The sequence below is a fragment of the Amblyomma maculatum genome, chromosome 5, assembly GCF_055883805.1.
Source record: "Amblyomma maculatum isolate TAMU_Amacu chromosome 5, ASM5588380v1, whole genome shotgun sequence".
NCBI classification, from domain to species: domain Eukaryota; kingdom Metazoa; phylum Arthropoda; class Arachnida; order Ixodida; family Ixodidae; genus Amblyomma; species Amblyomma maculatum.
Window position 1 is genome coordinate 31,377,281 of NC_139348.1, and position 12,574 is coordinate 31,389,854.

The window sequence follows — 12,574 nt, forward strand, 5'->3', positions numbered from 1 at the left end:
TGTTAGTTACATAACTCTACTCCCCTCTATAATGCCGATGCGATTGAGGGTATAGAAATCAATAAATAAAACAAATAAACGAATTAGGGTACCAACGTCATCAGGAGTGTTGCAGCTAGTGTATATTTGAATATTCCTATCGTGTATACTATCAGATATCTTCTGATCATGGTAGTAACAGTAAAGGGAGATTTGCTACTCCAACTCCCAGTGAAGTAGTAATGAGGTCGCACTAAGGTAGTTGGAGTCAAACAACATAGTAACAGCAGGAGTTCCTACCATTTACTACATCTTTTTTTTTTTTAGGTAGAAACAAGGTCGTAAGAAGGTAGCACAAATGTAGTACCAGTTAAAAAGGTAGTAACGGAAGCCGTTATTACCTTTTCACTACCTTTTTTCTAATGGTGAGGCAGTAAAAATTGGCAGTGGCTTGGCTCTGCTATGCCTGGATATACGTACCGTTGTGATGGCTAAATTGCCTGTGCGGGAACATGGAATAGGGGTTGCGCGTGGTTCCGGGAGGAGGAGCTCATAAACATTTGTTATTTGAGGAAGTGAGGCAGGCAGGAGCTTCCGCGCTAGATGCCCAGGAGCCCTTGAGCTCTGTCGACCTGGGCTGCCCGCTCGATGGCCCGCAGTTGGATTACCGGGTCCGAGCTGAGCATAGCGGCCTACCACTGCTCACAGGGGGAGAGCTGCAGATCCCGAGTAAGGGGTCTCGTGGGCATGACAGTATGTGGTGCAAGTTGGCCCTCTAAGTTACAGTACGGTGTATAATGCAGGGTATGCATAAAACCAACCTCTCCACAATTTTGCCTGCTCGTGTCGCGTTTTGTCCCTAAAACCGGATATGAGAAGGTTCGCTGACGCGCTGAAATGCGGGGGCGACGCGCTAATGACGGCTAGACGTGCGCTGTTGCGTGGATGGAGAGGGTTCCGGGAGCAGGAACAAAGGACCCGAGGTGACAAGAAAAGCAACAAAAGGACGATGGGGCAGAGAGGAACGAGAGACGCTCTAGAGCCGGTCAACGCAGCCTCTTAACCCGAGGGAAGACTGCCTTAAGATACGAACCTAGTCCTGGCGGCGCGCATATTAAGGCGAAAAGCTTTAATGGCTCATCCTATCGTGGACAGTGTGTCCCGCTCTTGAGGCGTTCTGATTGGCCCAGGCGGGATGCGTCCCTGCCGTCTGCAATGCCACATTTGAACGCGCGCCAAGGAATGCCACGCGACAGGAGCGATGGTGTAATATCCAAACTCACACTTCTTGTTGTGGCTGTAGGAATAAAGAAAAGAAAATGCCCGGGCCTGCTACTGGCTCTGTAGCTGAGCCACCTCCGCTGCCTCGTGTGGACAGAAGAGAAAGTAGACAAGAAAGAAAAAAAGAAGAGGGAGAGCAAGACGCGCGCCGCAACAACAGACGTCGTCCACCCCCACCGAAGCTGTGGCGGGTGCAATCACGAGCTACAACAGATAAATATTCAGTGGAAGGCTATCCCCCGCCGCAAGTGGCGGTGACCTACCTGTCCCAGTCCAATCAGGGCTAGGATCAGCCACCCTTCCCTAAACTCACACTTGCCGGAGAAAGTGTGATAGACACTGCGCCTTACCTTTCCTGTAAACCAATTATAATTATATGTAGCACTGCAACGAACGCCGACAAGAGGTTAACGATGGGAGGAAAATTATAGGATAGGAAGGTAGGCTTTCGCCATTCTCCTCTTAAGATACATCTAAGAGATCCTCTAATTATTGAGCTCGCCGTGTAAACCGTCCCCATCAGAGCTGCCTGCAGCTGAGGCCATCATCTCCCACCTCAAGCTTCGGATCAACGCAGTGGCGTCAAGACGCAGCCTCAAAACCGTCGGATTAGCGGGGGTTGCAGCTCTGATTAAATCTGTTGCTGGCCCTATTTCGTGTGTGATTCCTGCTCTGCACCCCGAAAAAGCCCTATAACCGGGATATCACAGCGTAATGCGTAAAGCACCTGCGGCAGTTCGCTCTTGGAGGATTCAGGCTTCCGGGCCTCTGAAGCGGCTGCTATGGGAAAGCGTCTTGTGACGGTACATCGCGCGCCCCTTGCCGAACACAGCCAGCAGTTCATTGAACGCATTAAAGTTCACCGGCGTCCTATAATTCGTCTACAAGACAGGAAAGGCGCAGTATATGTCACTCGCCTAATCTCGCTATCATTCCCACTGTAGACAAGGAGAATTATGAAGAGCGCTTCATAATCCGGGACGTGACTCAGTGGTGGAGCACTGGGTTGGGTAAGGAAGGATTAGAAGTCCGATTCCCCGGTGGAAGACAAGGTTTATTAATTTATTTTTTAGGTTATGCCACAAGGCACAGTATAATTGGGCGTGGCAAAGGAAACAACTTTATTTAACGCAATACATTAAGCTTTAAGAATGTCCTGGGCCGGGGTCACCAAGGCCAACTGATCTTGCAGCTGGTCAGAGGCTAACCAAGCCCGCCACGTTGGGGGAGGAGGGTGTGGAAAGTGAGGAGATTGGAGGGCGACAGGGCATGAAAAGATGCAATGCTCCAAGTTTGCATAGTGTTCTGGGCAATTTGGGCAGGCAGGGGAATGTATGATTCTGTATAGAAAAGATCGGGCAGGAGTAAGCAGTGTAATTAGTTGTATGCGTCTAAGAATGCGGATTTGCGTGGTAGTGAGAGTTTTATCAGGAAGAGGAAGTGTACGGAGAGTTTCTCTAATGTTGCCGTAGTGGTCGTTGATTTCTTTTTTGTACTGAAGAGTAGTGTCCCACGTTGGTGGATAAGGCCAGGGAATCCCAGCCGCCCGGTGTTGATGTTCGCGGGCGAGGCGATGCACTACCTCATGGCCTGGGATTCCAGAGTGACCAGGAATCCACCTCAGTGTTACAGTGTGGAGACGTAGTTTGGTAAGAGATCTGTGTAGATCATCGTGTAATTCTTCAGGAATGCGACCCGTGTGAATGGCGCGTTTATCTTGTATTGAATCTGTGTATATGGTATATCCTGAAGGGTTAGGGGGTGTTTGTGCGAGGTCTTGAATACTGGTAACTATTGGTAGGGTCTCGAGAGTCGCTGTAGGAGAAGGACCTATGTAAGGACCGATGGTATGCGTCACTACATCGCTACAGCTCTGAATTGAGTAAGCAGCCGCTCCGACGTTAGTTCGTGATGCATCTGTGTAGATGATCGTGGAATCTGTTGGGTGAACATGGTTGGAAACGCGAGCGTAACGTCTGCCTGTGTTAGTGTCGGGTGCAAGTTTTTTGGAATGGGGATTATTCTGAGGTTATCCGGGAGCGAAGAAGGAGGGGTAATTATAGGGAGGTCTATAGGTTTGAGTGCAACCTGCTGTAATATCCAATGTCCTTGTTTGGTGCTAGAAAGACGTGCCATTTGCCGGTCGCGATGTTGTTGTATGAGGTCTCCAAGGGGCAAGAACAGCCCCGTAGAGTATAGGCGCTCCGTGGACGTATGTACAGGGACGTTAAGGGCGGCCTTGTACAATATGTGAAGCGCAACCTCAATCTGATGTCTTTGGCGACAAGTTAGCGTAAGGTAAGGAATCGTATATAAAATTTTGCTAAGTGCTAATGCGTGGACAAGTTGCCTGACTTGACCCTCGCGTAGCCCGGCGTGCGTATTGACTATGCGGCGAACTAGATCCGTAAGCTGATTGCAAACTTTAACGGTTGTAGATACATTGGCCTGATTGGCTGACTCATGGATATGAAGGCAGAGGATCCGGCAGGATGATACACAAGGGATAGGGTGACCTGCCATTGTGAGATTGATCAGCTGGTTATGTTGGCGTTGATAGCGACTTTTTGCAATCAGGAGCAATTCGGATTTTTCAGGTGCGGAAGATAGCCCTACTTTATCAAGGTAACTAACGACTGCATCGATACCTTGCTGTAGGGTCTCCCCTACGGCTCCAGGAGACCCAGAAGTGCACCAAAGAGTAAGGTCGTCTGCATAGAATGTGTGTTTTAGGTTTGGGATAGACGCTAAAATACGAGATAGAGGAGCCATCCCAAGGTTAAAAAGGGTGGGCGACCGAATAGCGCCCTGAGGAGTACCACGTGTGAGGGGGAAAGGATCAGATATCGAATCGGGGAGACGGAACTTGGCCGTACGCTCGCGGAGAAATGCTGTGAGGTAGCCATACATCTTTGGACCACAGCCAGTAGAGGCAAGGATGTTTAATAGAGGAACGTGGGCAAGGTTATCAAAAGCTTTTCGCACATCAAGGGCCACTATGGCTTGGATCTGGGAAGTGGGCGTAGGGTCAAATTCGTGCATGAGGGGAAAAAATAGGTCCTGAGTAGACACACCTTTTCGGAAGCCAATTTGTTGAGGGGGAAAGAAATCTATGGATTCAAGAAGAGTCTCGAGCCGATTGAGCACCATCCGCACCATGGTTTTTCCCAGGCATGATGTTAAAGAAACTGGGCGGAGGTTTTGAAGCGCAGTTTTTTTGCCTGGCTTTGGAAGTAGGGTTATAAGTGATTGTTTCCAAGATGCTGGGAGTGTGCCTTCTTCCCAATGTAAGTTTATAATGCTCAGAAAATGTTATTTGTCCTTGTCAGAGAGATTTCGAATGAGTGAGTATGTAATCTGGTCTTCACCTGTGACTGACTTCCGCTTTAGCTGTTCTAGAGCCCAGGCGAGATCCCAGAGGGTAAACGGCTGATCGAGTTCTACATTGGAAGCACCAGTGTAGGGAGTATAAAGGCTGGGTAGGGGAGGAGAAATGTAGAGATCGCGGAGTTGGGCTGTTAAGGCATCCGCGCTTAGTTGAGAATAGTGCTTCCCGAGAGTGGGAACAGGCGCCGGTTGAGGACCGAGTAGTTCTCTGAGTAAATGCCAGGTTCTTTTTTGATTTAGTGTGCCGTTAATGGTGTTACAAATTTTGTTCCATTGATTGGTGTCAAGTGTAACGCAGTGTTCTTTAACCTGTCGCGTCAATTTGGTGACTCGGTCGGAGAGGCGAGCATTGTTGGGCTGAGTGCGAAGAGTGCGCAAGAGTCGTTTCCGCCTCTTCCAGATGCGTGCAAGGTAAGGGTCCGGATTATCTGACGGGGCTGAAGCGGAACTCTCCTGCGTAGCTTGTTTCTGAGCATGTTTGAATGCTTTTGTCCAGCTCTGAAGACTGCCAGTAGTATGGGAGGTGTCGCGTATAGTGCGAAATGTATTCCAGTTTGTGTGGGAAATTTTACGTTTACGCGGACGGGTACGGCTAGGGACAGTGATGTTAATAATGTAATGGTCGCTGAGCAATTTTTCATCTGTAACTTGCCAGGTGACCTCTCGCAGTCCGCGGCCCACTGTGATGTCTGGCATGGTGGATTGTTGGTTCCTGTTTCCTGTAACCTTCCCGGGTAATGGAGTTTGGGGTGTTATAAACAGTTAATTGAGCTCCGTTTAATGAGTCGTTGAGTATACGGCCAGGTCGGAAGGTGTGTGTGTAACCCCAGATAACGTGCGGGGCATTAAAATCCCCACCTATCAAGAAGTCGGAGTATCGAAACAATCTTGAAGTGCATTAGCGGTTTGAAAAGCGTGTACTCTGTAGGAGGGTTATAAAAATTTAGAATGGATAAAGGGCGAGATAAGTGATCAGAATACAGTGTAAATGCAATAAGGTGACGTTCAAGACGACTGGGGACTTCAATGGCCTCAAATCGGATGTCCTGACGAATATAAGTGCTCACTAATGGGGCACAGTCGCTGTCATGCGCTGCATGCTGGGCACGGTAGCCCGGAATACCTTTCAGAGAACGCGATTCTTGAATGAGAATGACGTGGGGCTCCGAGGGTAAAGTCAGGAGCCATTGGATAAAGAGTGTTCGATTGGTACGCAGATTTCTGATATTCCACTGTACAATGTGTATGTGATTGTTCCCTGCCATTCTTAAGCTACGTTAGCGCACTTCTCGGGAGGGACAGAAGAGGATGCAGCAGTTGCTTCAGGGGATGTAGATGGACGGGGCCGTTTAAGAGGATGATTTAGGAAATACATGCGTTCGTCATCCTGCGGGAGATTACTAAGGAGGGTATGCATGAGTTCGAATGCGTGGCGAATGGCGGAAATTTCTTCTGCAAGGTACCAGATAATAGGGTCATTTCGATCTTTTATGTGGCGCATATAATTCTCAGATGTGATAACTGGTGTGGAATCGGAAGATGTATAAGAGAAAGGTTTGGGAGGGGAAATGGGAAGTGGCGGGCTGGGCTTACCCGGTGGTGGGAGCGTAGCTGGCTTGAGAAGCGGACGTGGGGCAGCTGGCAGTTCTTGAACTTCTTGATGCCAGACATTGGTCCGAGGGGGTGGTGCCGTCTCTTGATTTGCCTGTGACAGAGGGGGGAAGTCCTCGCGAGTCGGAGGATGATGGGGTGGCGTATTCTTCTTGCCAGGGTGACGAGACATTGTTTGTCGCGTAGTCAATAGTCGCTTTGTAGTGGGACGCTGGGAACTAGATGGTTTTTTCTGTTCTTGGACAAAAGGTTCCAGCTGTTCCCTGAGACTCTTCCTACGGTCATATGCAGCCTTGTGGCGCTTTTGGTCTTGTTTCTGTACAGGGCAGGTGAGGTCAAAAGTTGGGTGGGTTCCACTGCAGTGGAAGCAATAGGCGGAGCAACGATGTGGTTCATCTTGTTGGCTGAGCTGGGCTGAGCAGGTGGTGCAGCGTTGATATGTCGGAGGGTTAGGGCAGTTCAACAGCCGATGACCATATTCACGGCACCTGCTGCACTTCAAAGCATTTGGTCTTTCAGGCTTGCATCTGTTCAAGACGCGGCGGAACAGAATTTGTCGAGGTACATGGGTGCCTTCAAAAGTAATTAATACAGACTCGGTCTGTCCTATCATACGAGCGGACAGGATCGTCGCATGCCACGATTCAAGGCTTTCTAAAAGTTCGGCTTCTGAAAGACCTTTCTCAATTCCATGAATTACGCCCCGGCACGATGCCACCGGGGCCGTCATGTAAGATTGGATGTTATGAGTTCTGGCTCGGATGGATAACGAGGAAAGTGCTGCTACCTTTCGGGCGGTCAATTGGTTGGTGGTCTTCAGAAGGATGACATTCTGGTGGTATTTGATTTGTAGAGGCAGAGCCTGTCGCTCATGTGGCGCCAAGTCTGCTGCTGAGGAAATTTCTTGAAGAATTTCGTAGGGTTTAACCTGGGAGATATTGAGCGTACTTGGTGACCTGATAATGACAGTTTTCAACGTTGAGAAATGTGTCGCCGGAACCTTTTGTTTGCCTTTCCTCTTTGGGGTAATCCAGTGAGACGCATCGAAATCTTCAGAGGTATGAGCGCGTTCTTCTCTGGCGTCTGAGGCATTGGCGCGTGCTTCGCCAGCGTAGGCACGTGTTTCTCCAGGAAATTCATCGACGGCACGTGGCGGCGGCGGTGCCGTTGCCATGGTAACAGAATCGAGATCCGTCGCAAGGCTTAGCGAGCCTCGGGCATCATCGGAACCTATATATGGTCGGTTCTTAGCCAAAAAGCTATCACATTCAGCACATGAGGAGTCAGAATGATCCCAGGTACTTGCCGAATGACGTGAGTTGGACGATGGAGGTCCCAGGGTTGATGGTCTGGCAGAAAGACGGTAAATTCCATAGCTCGATGTTCCGCCGTCTGTTCTAGGCGACTCCACCTGGTGTTCTTCGGCGTGGCAAAAGAGTTGACTCTTGTAATTAACTTGGAAGGTTTTGCGATCAGTGCCATTATATAGCCACCTTTTACGAACATCGCGTCAACAACTAATAGTAAACGTCAATGTGTGAGCTAAAAGCAATATTCACTTTTCTCCGTCCAGCAAATGTTCTTCAGAATTGCTGCTAGCGCAGAAGAGAAAACCATAAATGGACGCTAATGCAAACCAAGCGTGAGTAAATCTGCCTTTGGCCCTGAAAAATGATAATTATGTGCTTACCGAGAATACTTCTAATGGTGAACAATAATCCCATTGTACCGGGTTTGCACTAGCTCTTACCAGAATCCGTTGACGCAAGGTCCAATGCTGAAAAAAGTGAGCAATATTTCACAATAAAAGAAAAAAGATTAAAGTCCAATCTTTCGGCGTCAGCATGAGCGGACTTTGTCTTGCCAGTAGTTACTCGTGGCATACTTCACACTTTGTCCTAAGAAAATTCAGCATGAAAGTGCGCACAAGATGCTTTATTATGCCTTCTCATGACTGTCTAAGTGATGGGCTTTTTCTTGCCTGTACACGATATCAATGTTTGCTTTGACCAAATCACCCCCGCGAGGAAGCAGTGCGCGGCCAGTATTTCACTTGTCATATACCACCTGCCAGAGGAATTTTTCTACACGGCGAACCTTCAAACGGAGGGTGGAAAGGTGGTCACGGTGTGCTCGATTGCCATTTAATCCTTACAATGGAAGTAGTTGCTAACCACCTCATGATATCGCAGAATCCGCCGGCCAATCAATGTCCGGCCATAAAAAGTGCTCATGATTTCTTGAGCCTGCGAGGTTGTTAACGGTCGCTCCGGACGTCGCTGGATTTTTTTTCAACATCAGTGTGATAACACCATCGCGTTATGCGCCCGCTGAGTCTTGTGCGTAATCCTCGAAGCACCCAGGCTTCAAATAATTGACACCGCCGACGCCGGCGGAAAATATTTCTAGAAATGAGGGTACTCTCCCATTTTCACTGGATCCGATTCAAGTGTTACATAGCTCGTCAATAATAATAAACCCAATTTTCTCTGATGTTCTAGCAGGGCGGAGATAATAAAAATTAGTTGTGATTTAACTCTAGTAAACCCTAGTTGTATTGCGATAGCAAAGGCGGAAGCTTCTTTTGCCTGCCCCTATCACGCCCTATCAGTGTAAGATGCTACATTATTGAGCATACTTCATCTCATCTTTAAGAATATGACGCCAGAGCGTACGTTACCGGTCTTCATTTTCTTTTCTTCTTATTCTTCTGCTCCTCCTCCTCCTCGGCTGTTCAAGGTCTAGCGTGGCAGCCGCCGCGACCACGCGACGGCTCGAAACCTGGCGCAGTATTGCTATCGAAATAAAATATCCTGAAAGGGGACGCGTTGCAGTAGCTCCTGATAAATAGTTCCTTATGCCTGTTGTGTTTAAACCATTCGCCAGTTAATTAGCTTCCAGTACACTGCGTGGAAAACCATTATCACTACAATTTTCCATTTGTAGGCGCATGGCAGTTGTTCTCCCCAATGGATGTATCCTTATTAGGAAAACAGATTTTGTCGCTTATAGAGTTCCACGTATGCGCGATCTCGCCAGCCCTGATGTTAGACGCGGGCATTGACGCATACAGAGAAAAAAAAAAGCGCACTTGCAAACTGCTGCAAGAAGCCATAATACAAAGATAACTTGACCGAAGCCATATTTATTTCAGTTCTTTTCTGGCGCAGAATGCTCCCGAAGAAAGCAAAACTGAGCCTTACAAGAGCGCAGAATAATGTGCTTTGATGAGCTTTACAATATTTGCGCTCTTCCGCAAATCATATCCGCAATTCGCTGTCTCAGTGACAGTGTTACAGTAGGACCGGCTTCCGCATAAGTACCAGTTTTCGGATTTCTAACGCATGTTAGTCGACCGAGAACATCATTACAAATCTGTTAAGAAATTGCCACGAAACAAAATGATAAACCGAACATGCACACTACTACCAATCTAATGAGACAAAGGCTTACGTTACACAAGATGGAAGCTAGCCTATAAGTTTTGCGCTCAGTAAAGGGGAACCAGACGACCGTGAGCCAGTTGAAGACAGAATGAACCGTCTTTTTGTACCGAGAAGCAACGATGCGACCGCGCGTGATGTGATGTACACGGCAAAGACGCAGAAATGCGGTATTCAACAGTGCGCACCTTTTAGCTTTTCAGAATGAGGCCCAGAAAGTATTATCATAGACAAAAAATATCAAGATAAGCAAAGCATCATGACATGCGTAACAAGGTACCTCTTCTAAGCAATAGCAAGGTCTTTGTTTCACTAGGGGACAATCGGCGAAGACAGAAAACAACCACTATATTTTAAGCAATAGAGTAAACGTTTTAAGTATATTAACGCAAACAAATCAACTCTTCACTTGCTCTTTTTTCAGCCGCCTGCATGCGGCCTTATCACTCTTACTCTGGAGCGCGAATAAATTCATTACATTATTCATGCTCGTTGTCGCGATACGCTGCTTTCTCAGTTAATTTTTCGCGCAAGATGCGCCGAGGTGTGTCTCGAATATTCTGTCTACTTGCGTATGTTTCTGATATGACCTAGATTGTCACCGTTTGTGGCTTTATCTAGCGTTTCTTCGCCGCCTTTAAATTGGACGTTTATCGATGTGACAGTATTCAGTTGTAAAGGTGGTGCGTTGTAAAAAAGGAGCCAACACTCTGCGACCGCGGAAACTGTCTTCCCGCTGCCTGGCTCTCGTCAGCTACAAGAATGAGCGATCAAGAACTCGACGTGGAAGTGGAAAGCTTCGCTGACAAGAGGGCTCACCGCAATGCTCTGGAGAAGAAGCGAAGGGACGACATGAAGTTAGGCTTCACCAGTCTACGTGACGCCGTGCCGACTCTACATGGCGAGGAGTCATCGCGGCTTCAGATCCTGAAGAAGGCTACCAACTACATCCAGGCCACGGGGCTTAGGAACGCTGCACATCAGCAGGATATTGAGGACCTGAGGCAGCAGAACAAGCTTCTCGAGGAACAAATTCTTGCGCTGGAGAAACACAGAATGACCATTGACGGTGGCCACTCGACCGGTTCGGTGCTCGACGCCATGAACATCAAGGTTGACTCCGTACCGGCTTCTCACCGGGGTTCTGGCTCCAAGGGCTCCGAAGATACCGACAACTCTTCCAGGGGCTACCTGGAAAAAGACGTCCAGTCCCGGCTGTACACCCATGGACCTCTAGAGGAATCCAGTACTGTTCCTTCGGAGTTGGCTCTTTTGCACTCGGCAAGCTTCGAGCAACAAGCTCTGTCCTGGATGCAACTGCGATGATGTGGAGCCGAAGACCCTCGCGCTTGCCCGCATCCTTCTGTCCTTTTTTATTTTGAACTGTCTAGTTCCTCGCCTTCTCGAAGACTGGGTGCCGAGTTGGCATTCTGTATGTGCGTGGACGCCTTTGGAGGAGTTTTGTCAATGTTTTTAGATGTTATTTATATCTTTCCACCTTTTTTTCCTGGCTCCCTTGGTCCCTATCGTATCCATGCTGTATGATTTTTCATATGTGTAGCTTTATGAGCAGACAGGTACGATATTTTGGTGGCCTAGCGCCTACCTTCCGCTGCTGCTCAAATGACAGTGGGCTCAGCCTAACTCGTGCCCTAGCGTACTAGAAATATGTTTGTGGTCAGCTCGAAGATGGTGTGAGGAATTTCCTGGTCTTTTTTGTGACACTGTGAAGTGAATGGGAGAGGGCCTGTAAATTGATCTCTCATCCTCCGGTGCGGATATTCTGGGCTAAGCGGTGCACCAGAAACGTCCCCTGGATAGCTGTCACGATCCCTGGTGCAGATGAGGCAGAGCACGCAGATGGACATGTCGTTTTTCCATAAGCGAGAGATGCAGCGTGAGCCAAATTCTGAGACATAAAGGTTAAACGGGCGGTGGCGCAAGTTTGTGCGCGTGCTGTCTTTATCTCTGTGTATTTGATTTTGGCTACTTACCTTTGCTCCTCTCGCTTCTTGTGGTTGCAGCTTTGATGTGTCGTGCTGCTGTTGAGATGCTTGCGAACTACTCAGGGAGTAAGGTGTCTGTGATTCTGGCTCACCCTTTGAGTGTTGTAGTCTTTTGACACGTGGACAACCTTTCTATGTTTATTTTGGGAGAATTGAGTCGATGCCTTCTTAAAGGGGGAGTAATGCCGCAAACCATTCAAATCCTTATTTCTTATTTTTCCGCAGCCGCCGGCATGCGGTCTAATCACTGTGATTCTGGAGCGCATGTCAATTCCTTATTCTCTGTTTGTTCATACACGTTGTTGCGAGACGCAGCTTTATCACATTATTTGTCGCACAAGATTCGCCGAGATGCGTGTTGAAGATTCCGGCCACTGGCGTATATTTCTGGAATATTCTAGGTTGTGCTAGTCACCGTTTGCTGCTTTATCTAGATATTTACTCGCCGCCTTTAATTTGAGCGTTTGCCGTTGTGACAGCATTCGGAGATGAACGCCCACTGATCACGATTGTTGCTATCGCCGCCGCCGAGTAGTTGTTCTTTTGCGGGTGCAAGTCAGCCCATTAAACAGTTCGTTTACTTGAAGATCGTCTGCTCATTTTCTGCTGACGACATTACCACCACTGCTACCACCGCGTGACAATATGGATGATTTCTTTAGGTCTTTGCACGTTGTTGATAAGGCGCGTTTTGTCTGGTGCTGTTAAGAATAGTCATCCTGAACCCGTTTGTCGTTAACGCCTATCCCTTCCCTCTTTTTATTTATTATATACTACCGTATATAAAGCGTATTTAATGAACGTGGAACAAAATACACCTTAAAGGGGTCTTGAAACGTTTTCCCGAAATTTTGCATGGCTCGTGTA

At 48.1% G+C, this 12,574-nt stretch overlaps 1 pseudogene; it reads left to right on the forward strand.

Annotated features, from left to right (window-relative positions):
- Nucleotides 1–10,330: 10,330 nt before the first annotated feature.
- Nucleotides 10,331–12,278, forward strand: LOC146187956 (protein max pseudogene; annotated as a pseudogene).
- The last annotated feature ends 296 nt before the right edge of the window (nt 12,279–12,574 follow it).